Source organism: Bacillus rossius, chromosome 11 (assembly GCF_032445375.1).
Source record: "Bacillus rossius redtenbacheri isolate Brsri chromosome 11, Brsri_v3, whole genome shotgun sequence".
NCBI classification, from domain to species: Eukaryota; Metazoa; Arthropoda; class Insecta; order Phasmatodea; family Bacillidae; genus Bacillus; species Bacillus rossius.
Genome location: NC_086338.1, coordinates 8,363,977 through 8,379,207, shown reverse-complemented (window position 1 = coordinate 8,379,207; position 15,231 = coordinate 8,363,977). Strand labels below are relative to the sequence as shown.

General features: G+C 33.0%; 1 long non-coding RNA gene across 1 annotated transcript; it reads left to right on the top strand.

Moving 5' to 3' along the window:
* The first annotated feature begins 6,738 nt into the window (after nt 1-6,738).
* Nucleotides 6,739-12,824, top strand: LOC134536620 (uncharacterized). The gene is made up of 3 exons (XR_010075825.1): nt 6,739-6,850; nt 11,441-11,553; nt 12,739-12,824. It is a non-coding gene; the product is annotated as an uncharacterized LOC134536620 (long non-coding RNA).
* The last annotated feature ends 2,407 nt before the right edge of the window (nt 12,825-15,231 follow it).

The window sequence follows — 15,231 nt, the reverse complement described above, 5'->3', positions numbered from 1 at the left end:
TTTTTTCTTCAACTCTACCTATGTGAAAAATTTTGTGGACTTAACCTCATCTGACTTCTCGTCAAACATGCTTTCTCTTCTATTTTAAAGAAATTTATTTGGACCAAAGGAACAACGTTTTATCTAATATATAATTTTGAAACAACGAAACAATGTTACATGGACTGAAGATATTTTGATAAACTAAAAAGTTATTTATAATATTGATCATGTAATAAATATTTTGTTTTAAAAGATTGTGTGAAATTTTTAATATTTTTTTTTGTAAAGGGGCTCCAGTTAAGATAAAATTTAAATATAATAAAATATAAAATATAACTATTTAAACCAGTATTATGATAACAAAAGAATTAAAATGCAGTTGAGATTATCGAGTCAAGGTGTAACTTAAAATAATTTATTCAAATAAATTATTTATCCGAAAATTCCTTTTTTTAAATCATCGAGTAATACTCTCATGGTGTATTGTAAGTGTGCATGACCAGTCAGCCCTGTTTATACTCAAACTAACCTCTCCGCACATCAAAACACTTCATGAGCCTTGATCCACGAGCTTTCAGCATCAGCCTGCCTCTGTTCATAACCTAAAAAAATTTGTGAAGGGAGGTAAGGTGTGGTGCAGTAATGGTAGCAGAGCATGGTTCTGAAGCTTGTTTTGATGTTTTTTTTATGTTTAAATAATATTTTTTTTTTCATGGGTTAAATATTTTTTTTTTTGAGTAAATAATTTTTTTTAAGACAAGTTTTATACGTTTTTAAACCTTTAAATAATTTCATATGATTTCTCTATTTACTGTTGGTTTAACCTAAAAATATTTTCTATTATTATAACTATCTAATTTAATGGTGAGCATAGTGGTGATAATCTTTTTTTTATGGCAATCTATTTTTATTTCAAGTGTTATCTTTATATGGTATTTAATGAAGTAGGTTTTTTTTTTAAGATATTTCTTGATTTCATATATTGCTCTCATCATATTCTCAATCGTGAAGTGGTATTATCAGTTTTAAAGTGTTTTGTCTTCAGTGACATTTAATTGGTAAGAGAATTAAAGTCTTGTTCATTAAAGTATGTGTCTTTCATAATTTAAACAAATTTGGTATTTTCAGTTTCTGGCTATATTTGTATCAGTGAGGTTGGTAGTGTTGCTTTTATCCAGGTTCTTTACAAGTTAGCTTGAGTAGGTTATTTAGTTTATTCTTTCAAGTGTTTTTGTTTCATTTGGGCCTTTGGCTCAGTCGATCGTGGCCTGATCACCCACCGATCCTAGTCTTTGAGTCCCAAGAAACTTTCTAAATAAATTAAGGTGTGCCTATAAAAAACATATTAAGTTAAAGTAATATAATAACAGGTATGTGCACATAGAATATAAAAATATAAAAAACCATGGTACCTAGTTTTAAGTTGTCGCGACAAGTCTTAATTGTTTGTATGTTAGTTTTGGGAAGTAATTTTGGTTGTAGGGTTTTCCTAGTTTGAATTTTCATGTGGTTAGTAGTTTGTATTTGGGGTATGTATTTTCGTATATTTTTTTTTTTTTTTGACGAGTCATTTGTTATCTTCATGTTTTATTTCATGAGTTCTCGTGTTCTTCATTGCACGTAATTTAAGGTTGGGTGTAACAACTAGATTAATTTCAACACTGATATTTTTGTTTTAGTTAATCATGTAAGATTGAGGTTATGTTTGGTAATTGTCGTTGAATTTCGTCATAAATCTGTTTTAGGGTTTTAAATTTTTATTCCTTTTAACCTATGAAATTGTCGTGGTTTTAATTTCATTATTTGCATATGTTTTAGTAATATAATTCTATATGAAATTTCAATTTTATAAGATTGCAGGTTTTGTTCGTGAGAACTGTTTGAGTATTATTTCTCGTTTTCATAATAATTCCATGTTTCTGATTTTTTTTTTTTTTTTTTTTTTGCAGATTGCCATAGGTTGAGAAGTCTGTGGTTTCTTCAGTGAATTTTTAATTGTGAGGTTTTGTTTACTTTTCGTGTATCACCATTTGGGGCACGTTTTTCATAACCTAACCATGATAGGTATATTTTCTTGTTTTATGCCATCGTTTAATAAGTTCTTTTTTTTGCAGGTGGTTTTAATCATTTTAATGTTGTTTCCTTGCCAATGTTTTGTTGTAGGTCATCTTGGGTATGTATTTTATCTAATTTCTTTTCAGAGACATTTTGCCGTTTTCCTAATATGTTCATTTAATGTGTGTTCTAGTGCTTTTCATTGCACGATTTAATAATTGAGGTTATGAAGTTGTTTAATAAGTATTTAATCTGCAGTATCTTTGAATCAAGTATTTGAGTAACATTTATAAGATGTGTTGGATCATTATTTAAATTTTTTTTCTCATTTAAATTTTAATATTTTATTTTATTTCTAATTATTTTGTTTCAGTGAGATGCAGTAAAAGGTTAGTGGTTTTATTGTTAGAATATTGTCGTTTCTCTTTTGAATTTTTTCATTAAGCACGATTATAAAAGGTTTTATAGTTAATGTATTGTATGTATGTAATTTTCTATTGTGGGAGTAAGTGACTTCCAGATGATATTTGGGTTGTGTTTTTAATTGTGTTGTTGACTTTGGTCAAGTTTAGCCAGAGAGCAAACTTATTTTATTTTAGGCAGGTCCTCTGAACCAGAGCCATGATCCAGTGCCAAGTCCTGTTGAGAAGTGTTTAGGCTTCACCAGCACTTTTCATTTTTGCAGGCCTCAGTCATTTTGTTTTATCAAACCATATATCTGCCATGGAAGATCCAATCACTCATTTTAATAATAATTTCATTTTAGATTAATAACGTTTTGTGATTTTATTTGTTTTTAAATAATAATTAATTTTTTGTTGAGTGCTAACTTTGATTAATTGCTTTTCTATTTTGTTTGTCTTGCTAGTATCATCATTTAAAATAACATTTTAGTATTTGGGTTTTGTTTTTTGTCTTGTCATCCAAAACATATACTTTTTTGAAATTTCTGTTTTGTAGGTTATGTGTGTGTTATTTCATGTGGGGATGTGGATGTGGTGTGTTGTGTTGGTGTTGTGTGTCTTGTACATCTCTCCACACGACACAGCTATTTCACATGTGTTCCACACTTTACACCGTGTAATGTCATCTATTTAATCATTTTTTAAAATTTGTGTTTAACCTTTTTTTAAACTTAGATACTGTTCTTGTTTTTGATTTGTGTACTAGGGTTGTTGCTGTATGACATCTCTCCGGTGGGGTGTCAGCTGCATGGAGTTTGCTAGGGTGGTTGCAGCGACTCACCGTTACAGCCATCTCTGGTGAATTTCGTGTAGTGGAGTTCTGCTTGGTGGGATTGTCTTATAGTGACACATTCTTCATTGTAAGGTATGGTTTCAACTGATTTCTTCTCAAAAATTTTTCCTTTTAATACATTGCAGGCAGTTTTTTTTTATTCACTTCACCTTTGCTGAATCGTAACGTTATTCATGTTATATTTTGTGTCAGTGGTCAAGCTTGCTTTTGCAGGTACTAAATTATTTCTTGTGTGTCTAAGGTATGGGTCTTAGTCATTCACCTTTGGACGACCGTTTTCTCTTTTTTATTTTCAATTTTGTGTTGTCGCTGCATAAGCATCTTAGAATTTTTTTGTTTTCCTTTTGTTTGGGCTCATGTTTATCTTCATGTGTTGTTTAAGCTGCAGTCTTCAGAGCGGTATCATAAGATCAGGATCTTAGTGACCAGAATTTAAGTAGGGGTAAAGAATCCCCAAGTTTTTTTATAATAAGAAGGGGTAGAGAATCCCCAATTTTGTTAATATGGAGGAGGTAGGAGAACCCCCCCATTAAGCTGAATAAGTAGGAGGTAAAGAGTTCCCACTATTCTGAATAAGCCGACGGGCATTTTATATGAGGTATGGTCCTCTTTTAAATATATAGTATGTAACTGGTTGTCCTGGGCACTTGTACCACCTTTCTGTCCTGTTTTTTCTACAATCACACATTAAAAATATGTTGTATTTTGGTAGTTTATCTTCGATTAATTTATTCTTTAGCTTTGCGATTTTTCTCTCGCAGGTATGTGAGCATCCTACGTTCAGCTAATTGATGTTGATGTCGAGACCAAGTTTTCTATGATATTTTCTTGAGCGAGCATTTAAATAATTTTTTTTATAAGAAGGAATGAGTGGTCTCCAGTTTATATAATAATTGTATGTAGAGGTGAATATTTCTCATTGAGTATTGAGTTTGTAAGGATAATATTTAGCTGTTTTTCAGTATATATATGAGTTTTATGCTCGTGTCTGTGGTGTTTGTTTCTTCAGCAGTATAATGATTTAATTTCTTGATTTCTATATCTAATACAGTCTTTGTAGTTTTGACATCATTAATTACTATGACTCTTTGGTTTTAATGGCAACTTTTTAAAAACCCTTTAAAATATATATATATATTTAAATTTATAAATACATAAAAATAATATAAATAAAAATAAGTAAATAATATAAAAATAAAAACATATAATATTTTAAGAAAGTAGCATCTGCTTTGAGGGGGGGAGTATGTGCCATTGTAATGTTGGTGGCACTTGCTCAACTTATTTATTTATAATTATTTTTCTTTTTTTTTGGGCGAACTGGTTTCCACACGTTTTCAGTATTCTATATTGGTATTTGTTAATGGTAATGTGTTATTTAAATATTTAAAAGTTAATTCTGAACATAGTTGTAATAATTATAATTATGTGTAATTTAAATGTTTGAACACATCAAGTTTTTTGTGTCAATGTATTTTTTTTTTTAGAATCTATTATGAATAATGTGTTCACAATTTAATTATTATAGTAAATATGTGAAGGTATATTTAAGGAATTATAAGTCAATCTTTTTTTGTAATAGAATTAATGCTCCAGTAATAATCGATCTTTTGTTTTTTTAAAAAGGTACTCTCTACGAGTGCCATGTTCAATGTCCTTCTTCATCTTGCATTTGCCGACCAAAAACGGTCTTTTCCAGCACCTTGACGCCATGTTTTCGTAACGCCAAATTCTTTCTTGTGAGATTTTGAGATTTTAAGATGCATTAAGCATCTTCAACCACACTAAGTGGTAAGTTTTGTTGTATTATTTCTTAAGAACGTAGGGAAATGTTTGTAGCACCGGGCGTGTTAATATTCTTTGTTATTTTTATATTCTTTGTTATTTTTATATTCTTTGTTATTTTTATGTTAATTAGCGGTTCCACGATACCGGCCATGCGGTTAACTTGAGCCAACTTGTGCTGTGGTGTTGGGGCCTGTCCTCGGCAGCCCGGAAGCAAAATGAAGTGACCGCACCTAAATCAGGAAAGCCGACTGCTATTTTATTATTTTTGGCATGAATTACTAACTTTTTTTTTTCTTCAACTCTAACTATGTGAAAAAATTTTGTGGACTTAACCTCATCTGACTTCTCGTCAAACATGCTTTCTCTTCTATTTTAAAGAAATTTATTTGGACCAAAGGAACGTTTTATCTAATATATAATTTTGAAACAACGAAACAATGTAACATGGACTGAAGATATTTTGATAAACTAAAAAGTTATTTATAATATTGATCATGTAATTAATATTTTGTTTTAAAAGATTGTGTGAAATTTTTAGTATTTTTTTTGTAAAGGGGCCCCAGTTAAGATAAAATTTAAATATAATAAAATATAACTATTTAAACCAGTATTATGTTAACAAAAGAATTAAAATGCAGTTGAGATTATCGAGTCAAGGTGTAACTTAAAATAATTTATTCAAATATATTATTTATCTGAAAATTCCTTTTTTTAAATCATTGAGTAATACTCTCATGGTGTATTGTAAGTGTGCATGACCAGTCAGCCCTGTTTATACTCAAACTAACCTCTCCGCACATCAAAACACTTCATGAGCCTTGGTCCACGAGCTTTCAGCATCAGCCTGCCTCTGTTCATAACCTAAAAAAATTTGTGAAGGGAGGTAAGGTGTGGTGCAGTTCATTTCAGACAGAAAGGATGCTTTGCAGAACAAGTATAAAAAGTACACAGTGTTAAAATTTGAAACAGAAACAGAAGAAAGATTTGCTGTGACAAGGAAATTTTCGACAACCAGACAAAAGATTTTTAATATGTGACAGGAACCAGGAAAATTCATTTGCAGGTTGCTAATTTCAACTCAAAAATGATCATGAACAAAGCAGCTAATTGCTCTGATGAACCCCTGGACATTACATATTCACCAAAAATTCCAATCTTTGGGCTAGACGCAAAAATTCATGAGCTTAACTACAAGTCATACTTAAGACAGCTTTTATCCATGGAACTACTAATAGCGATATAGAATAACTCACAGTTAGAGGCTTTCACTGCTAATTTCAGACGGCTTCACATGGCTACACATGCACTTATGGAAGGCAGAAAAGTATTTGTTCCTCCTGGGGGCAGACCTGAATCTAAAGTTCAAGAATCCATCATGAACAACCCTGTAGTCCTTTACCTTGCTAAAACACGGAATGTCCTTCCCTCTGCTTATTAGTGCAAGTGTTGGGTGCAGTTTTGTAAAATAATTGTTATATTTAACTATATCCTTTACAGTAGATTCCCATCATCTAAACATGTACAATATGGCGTACGATCAACTGCAGGCAACGTGCAACAAGCATTAAGTCATTAGTAATGAGTTTTATTGATTTGTTGTATACTACATTTTCAATGTTCAATAACCTTTACAGGAAATGGAAAAGAAGTGTTCGGGTACTGCACGGGAGGTGCAACCATTAAACGGGCATTGAGGAGACTGAAAAACCATTTATCTATGTTTAGAGCAGTGTCTGTTCTACTGATGATAGGTACTAATGATGTATTGGTAAGTATTAAGTATAACGAAGCACTAATTACATATTGTCGTCATACTGAAGGCTAATTTATGTTATAATACGTACGTTTAAGTAGCTAATACAAATCTTGAAAAGTAAATGCATGTATAGAGATTTTCAAGTACCGGCCACGCGGTCTGATGTTTGGGGCAAAGCAGTTGTTCACTTCTGGGGCCAAGAAAGTAGAATGTTGCGGGGTGCGAAGGCAAAAGGTTGGACATGCGATGGAAGAAAAATTTCGGCAAATTTCGTGATATTTGCTATGAAAAATGTGAGGGTCCTGGTGATGATGTTGAGTGCGACATTCAGTTCGCCATTGCTTCGGCATTGGCACAACGTGTTAGTAATGTTGATGATGTTGATTGCTTTGGCTGTGGCATACTATCTCCCTGGTATGATGTTTGTACAGAAATAGGTTGGAAGAAATGAAAGAAAAATATTGTGCGACTGTATCGGAAATGGTCTTCAAATGGAAACATTAGAAACATGCTTACTGATGATCTCTCGTAGTATTGCAGTCGTGGCCAATTATGCCGTAGTTGGAAATCAGTATGAAAACCACGCTAGAGCAGTTTCGTCCTTACCCGAAAACGTTCCTGTTCTATTGGATGTTTATACTCTGAAAGATAAATGTGAACCCATTTCTGTACAAAACATACCACTGGAATCCGCCATCTCCAAGCCAGTTGAACCGGATTTGGTATGTAACGAGATACACATTTCACCATCCGCAACAGTGAATAAACGAAGGCCTAAGGTGCCATATTCTCAGTTTGTGGCCCAATGGGTTGTTGACGACTCTGTTTTACCTAAACTTTCTGCCAATTAACTTCCTACACTTCTTCATGTTGGTCAGATTCACCAGATTTTATGCTATCTACTTTTAAACAAGCTGGGAATAACATTTGTTTTTAAATTTCAGGGATTATAAATACTCAAAGGCATTTTCAAATTTTTTTATTGTATAAATGTACTGATACAAGCTGCGATAAATCGTATAAAGTGGAATTGCAGTGCAATGTTGATGTGTTTCCTGCATTAACTGTTGAAACCAGGCCAGTTGACTCCAATCGTCAAAATCACTCTGAACAAGCCAAGTCAGAGGCTGGTTGCGCGAAAAATGGAGAAATGCCTTGCTAAATATCCATCCGAAAGCTTTAAGGTACAGTAAAGTGAGAGAAAAGGATTTGGACAATGCTGCGCGAGGTAATCTACAGGACGTGAAAAGTATAAGTGATGTTCACAAAATCAGCTCCGAGGCCCTGTCTCAAAATGATATGGATCGTGATGACATTGTTAACTTTTTAAAAAAAAAATTTTCTAAATAGAATAACAAGGACCAGTACTTGCGCTACATCACTTCGCCATTGGGATGCTTAATGTTTTCCAAACAGCAGATGAAAGTACAACGTAAGTTCAAACAGTCCATCAGTAATTAGTATATAGATGTTACTGCTTCTTTTATCAGATCACCTTATAAAACTGGCCGAATTTATTACTATGCTGCTGTAATAAACGTACGGATTAAAATACTTCCCATTTTCGAAATATTCTCTTCATGTCAAGATGCTACTTCACTGAAATGTTTTCTTCTTCAAGTAAACATTACATGCACAAAAATTGGAAATGGCCTGTTGTTCCCAGAATTGTTACTGATTTTAGTTCAGCTTTGATAAAAAGCACACTGCTTGTGTTTAATTCCATAACTGTTTTCATTACTTAATTATGTGTTTCAGAGTTTTTTATGGTGAAACAATTTCACATTTTAATTGCATGTGTACTTTCACATCTGCTGCTGTCATTTTGTCAACCGCATAGCCTTCAATATAAAGAAACGTGACATAACAGGCAAACTTAAAGTTTTCATAATGGAAGTGTGTGTGTTCTAATGACATCACCTGATTTAGAAACACTGACTGATAGGTTTGAAAATATGATGACTGAGTTTGTATCAAAGAATGTGACAGCAGAAGTGGGAAGAGCAATGCAATTCCTGAGAAACTATTCACACCTGTCAAACATAAATTGTGAAAAGGAATGTTATACTGCTTCAGAAGAATGTCTTCAATCTGGGGAGCTTGGTGAAAGAGTGTTTTACGATAGCCCTTTATACTTGTTATTCAAAAAGAAGTATGATGACATTGTTTCGCGGTTGAGCCACCTGATAATGAAACAGAAAGACTGCCCACAGTTTGCTTTGTTTATTGTTAATACATGCAGTTTGCACCGATGTGGAGTAGTATCTTGCCAACTGTGGGAAGGGCGAGGTTCAGCAACCAAGTTCGGTCGATTCCTGGACTATCTTTGTGAGCGTATTCAAAACATTTGTAAAACCCTGATTAATGACATTCCGAATGAAGTAACAAAACGTTACTACGCAAAAATTAAAAAGGACCAAGGTTGATTGTAAACAGTCCTGCAGTGATAACCCAGATGACATAACAGTGGACGAAGTTTGGAAAAGGAGGGCAGATCCAATACATTTGTATTTTAACATGTCATTTATAAAATTTCATGAGCAAACCACAGAAAGCAACAATGATTCCAACGAAAAAACATTTCCACAAAGAACCAGCATTGACAGTAGCACTGTAGTCATGTATGGAAGTAAATATTTAAATCAATCCGATTTCATTACACTTGAAGATAAAGAATGGTTGTCCGATGCAGCTATTGATGCTAGTATTGCTTTAGATTTCAGCGAGTCTAAATCTAATGCGGTTTATTATCCCAGCAATTTATTTAAGCAACTGACAGATTATCCAGAATCATGTCAAGACAAAAGTAGTTACATTAATACAGTAAAACTTGGAGGTAAAAAGTTAGTGTTCATACTTGCACATGTTTCTGGAAACCATTGGACACTGATAGTAGCAAATTTTGTGTGCAAAGAATTCCAGTTTCTTAATTATTTTGGCTACAAAAACAAAAATTTAGGACAAAAGCTTTTCAAGGAATTTATAGATATTATGCATGGACGTCAGATCTACACAAATGACTGTATTGATTTGGATGGGTGGAAAGTCATAAACCCTCCAAACCATCCCATACAACATGATGGTTATAACTGCGGTATATTCATTGTATTTTTCATGCAAAGGTTAGCACAAAATCCGTCTATTACTGTTCAGTTCGATGCAGATGCATTTCGGGAAACTCTGAGGGACAAGATTAACAAACTGGCGAAGACAACAGGAAAAATAAAAGATTGGCATGAGAATAGTGATTGTGGTCACCCTCACGAAAAAGCTATGCAAAATTGAATATCTCTAAATACACATTATTACACTGTAGAGAATGATATGGTAGTGAGTCGTTTCGAGATTGGCCAGTTTACAATTAAACTTAGATGCACTGACTACTTCACTTACATTACTGACAGATTATTGTCTCAAAATGCAGTAGATGCTGCAATTGCAGTGTACTTGAGATTATTGCAACAAATCAATAGGGTAATTTATGACAAAGTTTGTTTTGTGCCAATATACGTAGGCAATCTCTGTTTAGAAAGAGCGAGTAATTGGAACCGGGAATGGTAGGAAGATGTTTTTGGACGGCTTCTACTAAAGAACGGCTGATATTACCATATATTAATAATAATAATAATCATTGGAGTTTACTAGTTGCCAACATTCAGAAGAAAGTGATACACCATCTGGATTCACTGGAGGAGTTAACAAACGAAGTGTGCACAAAAATATTTTTTAATATTTCAAATGGTGAGAAATGAAATGACGAATAATCAAATTGAAGTGAACCACTGGAAAGAAGAAATTGTGTGCAATAAAATACCACTACAAAACGATGGAGTAAATTGTGGTGTGTTTGATGTATTCTATGTAGATTGTATTTTCAAAGTGAGAATGTTCTCTGAAAATTTTTCACCCGAGGCAGAGCGAGCATGGTTGCAACAGGCAGTTTTGAAACAATCTGATAGTGTTGTGAACATATGTTTTAAATGTGGGAACAAGGACATTAGAATAAATTATATAGAACAATGGGTGATGTGCGATACGTGTTGCAGATGAGCTCACTTTAGGTGTTTGAGAGACATAAATGAGAGATGGGAGGTAGTCATCTCAAATAACTATAAATTTATATGTGCACTTTGTAAGTTGAATTCCCCAATGACAGGCTTAATGTCCTAAACCTTTGCAACATACTAAGTATATCAATTAAAATTTTTATCTCAGGTAAAAAAATTAATTAAATGGCTTTATAAAATATGATTATATATTTTAGAGTTTTAGCAAGTCTCAAATCATCTCTATGTAAAAAAAAAAAAAAAACAGTTGGAAAGGTCATAGGCAGGCTAGTGTGAACCCACCTGTAAAATGCCATCTTAAGGAGGGTAATGATGTCTAATTTGCATTCAGTTGAATTGTTACTTACAGTCATATAAATGTTATAAATGTGAGCTGAAAAAAAAGTTAACTGCAAACTGTGAGCAGGCTAGTTTGGCCCCACCTGGCAGAGAGCCAGGATCCAAGGGATCTGTGGCCTCCTCAAGTTTGCAAACGGTTACCGCTGTAGCGAAAGTAGGTACTGTATTAGATCTGTTTGTTTCTTTTACTTGTTAGGATCTATGGTGTCCGAGCTTTCAGACCACACACCAGAACAATGCAGTTTTGATTCCCAGTGGGGTGCCTCAAATATTTAAAAAGTGGTAAGAAGAGCCAACTACTGTGAACTGGTAGGTTTCTCGGGTACTCACATCCCCCCTCCGTCCTGATTTCATTTCCCTCCATTGTTTCTAATGACCTCAATAGTGCCACTGTTTGGTTTACTTGTAGATCAGTAGCTTACATACGGAAAAATAACTTAAGTGAAAGGTTAGGTAGGTGAAGTAAGTTAAATTCACCAAATATATGTATTCTTTAAGTGCATAATATGTATAAACATAGATAATTTAATTTAATATACTTTTCACTTTAGTTTTTATGTGCCTAATTTACCAGAATCATCTTTCTACTAAAAAAATATTAATACATACAATTTTATATTTGTAGCTGTTACTACAGTACAAATTGTATCCAAGTCCTTAAACTGACCATGTTTGAAATTTATAAGCATTCAGTAAGCATGTGAATATTCATATATCTTCAAAGAAAGAAAATAATTTTTATTTGTGTGTAGGTAGTCACCATATAACACACTTATTTGCAATAGTGAAGAAAGGTATGTAATTCATCTTTGCATGTTAAGTTGTGTCGAAGGATGTCAGATTTCTTGAAGGGTAGGCAAACAGGAGTACATTAAATTACCAGAGTTCTTGAAGGGTAGGCAAACAGGAGTACATTAAATTACCAGAGTTCTTGAAGGGTAGGCAAACAGGAGTACATTAAATTACCTTCACATACAGCTTGTTTATCAGGATGTTTATCAGGATGTTTATCAGGAGGCCTCACACTAGCATTTATAAAAAAGCCTAAAGAATTCTAAAAAATTAAGTGCATTAGGGGATTAAGTGCATTAGGGGAGGCAGATCTAAGGTGATAAATGAAGGAGGGGCAGAATTGTTTGAGTGGTAATTAAAATAGATTTATATTGGGGCATGTGTACATGCAATGCTTAACTTTTTCATTTCTTCAACTTGAAACATTTGTTATTTGGTGCAAAGTTAATTTTCAAACGATATTCAATAAATAACAATTATTGCAGATGAAAAAATATTAATTGTTGTCACAAAGAAATACATATTGCAATGAATATATACTTTTTACAAGTATAAAGTAATTATATTCTTTCTAAACACAAACAAAAAAATTACTTAATGTAAAACAATAGCCTGGAATCTTGTAACAGGTAAAAATGTGCATTGTTGCGTTTTATGAGAAATAGAGCTAAATATTTTGTACCTTTGTTATTTTGACAACAGGCCTAAGGAACAAAAAAGGAAGCTGTGTAAGTGGCCAGTGTGTGCAGGCGATACTTAACCATGTAAAGCGGTTAAGCCAAACTGGCCATCTCCACGACAAGATCATTCTGTTAGTGGGGATAAATCTGTTGGTAAGTTTGCCCACTGTATTTGATGATGAAATCTGTCATTGCTATGCAAATACATTATTATAGCAACAACCAATTTTGTTTTCCTTTACAAGAGCGCTAATGTGGTGCACAAATAAGAAAGCTTAACATTCATTCTTGTATGTGTTTGTAATATCATTTATAACATACACTGTTTAATATAATGAATTTATATTACTCATATTGACACTATTATTATTAGAACTTTGATATACATTGAATTACATTTTGTCCATGTAAGGATTTCATAACTAATTCTAGTTAACAAAATAAAAAATTTTGATTTTGCAATTCTTCTTTCAGATGGGGACACCCCAATCAAAACTCAGGACAGTTCTGAAGAGGCTCCTTCGATTTCTGACGATAAGAAGTAGGAGTGTGCTTATTTGCACGGTTCCCCCTTCCCGCGACTGTGGAAGTGCCTAGAGAAAAGGGCAAAAATATTAGATATAATGAATTCATTAGGAAAGATGTCGTTGCCATCAATGAACAGATCTGCTACGAATATCACGAACTGTGAGTAGTTATTTATTTAGTAGATATTGTTAAACACTGTGTGCCATTGGGTAGGACAGCTGACTCATGTAAGCATCAGGACAATTCCATCCATGTAGAACATGTCTCTAATGGGGAACATATCAATTTTCATTTTTAATACATTCTTTACCAACCTTGTATTTGTAATTTTTCAAATTCAAAGCAGGTTAATTTTTTTTTCATAAACAGGTGCTTATCGCTAATTTTTTTTATTTCAATTTTTCTCTCTTCAATTATGAAATGTAAAAAAAATTGTGCTTATTTATTTTTATTATTTTTAAGAGCTGTACACAAGAACTGTATGAAAGTTTCGCATGAGGAAAAATTGTAACAATTAAACCTTCAGTGTATGTTATTGCATAATAATTTGCAAATCTACAGATGTCCTGGCCTATGGGAAACAATGAGTAACATAATGTGTAGGCTAGGTTAGATTAATAACTACAAAAACACTGTGGAAAAAAAATTGCTGCCAGATATTTGAATGGACAATTTTTGCTGCCAAAAGAAATTGTTACTTAACAGCTCCAATTGAAGATGTAAGGCAAACTAGTAATAATCTATAAGAAAAATTGTTCTTTTAAGGAATTATAAAATGAGATTATTTATAACAATAAAATTGAAGTTTTTGTTTAAATTATTTTTTTTAATTTTAATAATTAAACTGTAAATTCCTTGATATATTATTGATAATTGATATTTCATCATTACAAATTCCTGTCATATAGGTATACATGGAAGGCAATTCAGGTATTAATAAATTATTGCAAAAGTCTTCAGCATACATTGAAGGCAATAACTTCTTTGTTATTCAATCTTAAAATATTTTTATAAGTTATATGTTGTGGTTACAACTTTTAATTTCATTGAACCTTAAAGAACACCATGTGTGTCCCAATTTATCATACTGCAAACATGCCAACCTTTACGGATCTTCCGTAAAATGTACGGAAAGTGCTTGATTTTTACGGTTTTAAGGGAGCTGTTAATATTTTACGGATTTTTCTTATGTCATTTTGAGCTTGAACAATTTTCCGCGCCATACTAGCGATTTCAATAAATTGTGCGCTTGTGGTAACAAACTTATGTTACGCATATCGTACTTGTAACCGAAGTATTGTGTCTGGTTTAATAACGTAAGCTTTAGGTACCATAGCAATTACTAACTAGCGTATGAGATATGTAGTCATTCTACCTGTACCACATTTATTCACATCGCACGAACGTAGCCGAACTGAACGGCGGTTCGTGATTCGACAGTCGGTTGCTAAAATGGTGGAAATGTGTCACAATGTGTAGGCTTGATAAAGGAAGTTGTTTTGTTCAATGGACGGTACAAAGCCAAGAAGCAGCCATGAATTTTTCGCGTGTTGTGTTCTTCTTTGCTTGATTTATAAGTACCTATTTGGTTGTTTGCATTCGGCGCAGTGTTCTTATGTTTGCTGTTCAGCAGTTGCAGATAAAATGTCTGTTGGTACTAAAAACAAGTAGTATATTCAAGTGTTCCGTGTATTTTGAAGTCGGACAAAGCGCAGAAGTTCGCATTTTGCTCAATATACAGGTGTGATATGAACATCGCTCACAGTGGCAAAAATGATATAACTAATCACCTGAAGTTCTTGAAACATGTGGAAAATATGAAAAGTGGTGAAAGAAATAAAAAAATCAGTAACTTTTTTGTTGGTGAAACTTCTGGCAGTGATGTAATACGCGTAGAATGTTTGTTTACATTCGTTTTAGTTGAACATAACCTTCCAATGAGCGTAGGAGACCACGCCGGTGCATTGTTCCAAAAAATATTCCTCAA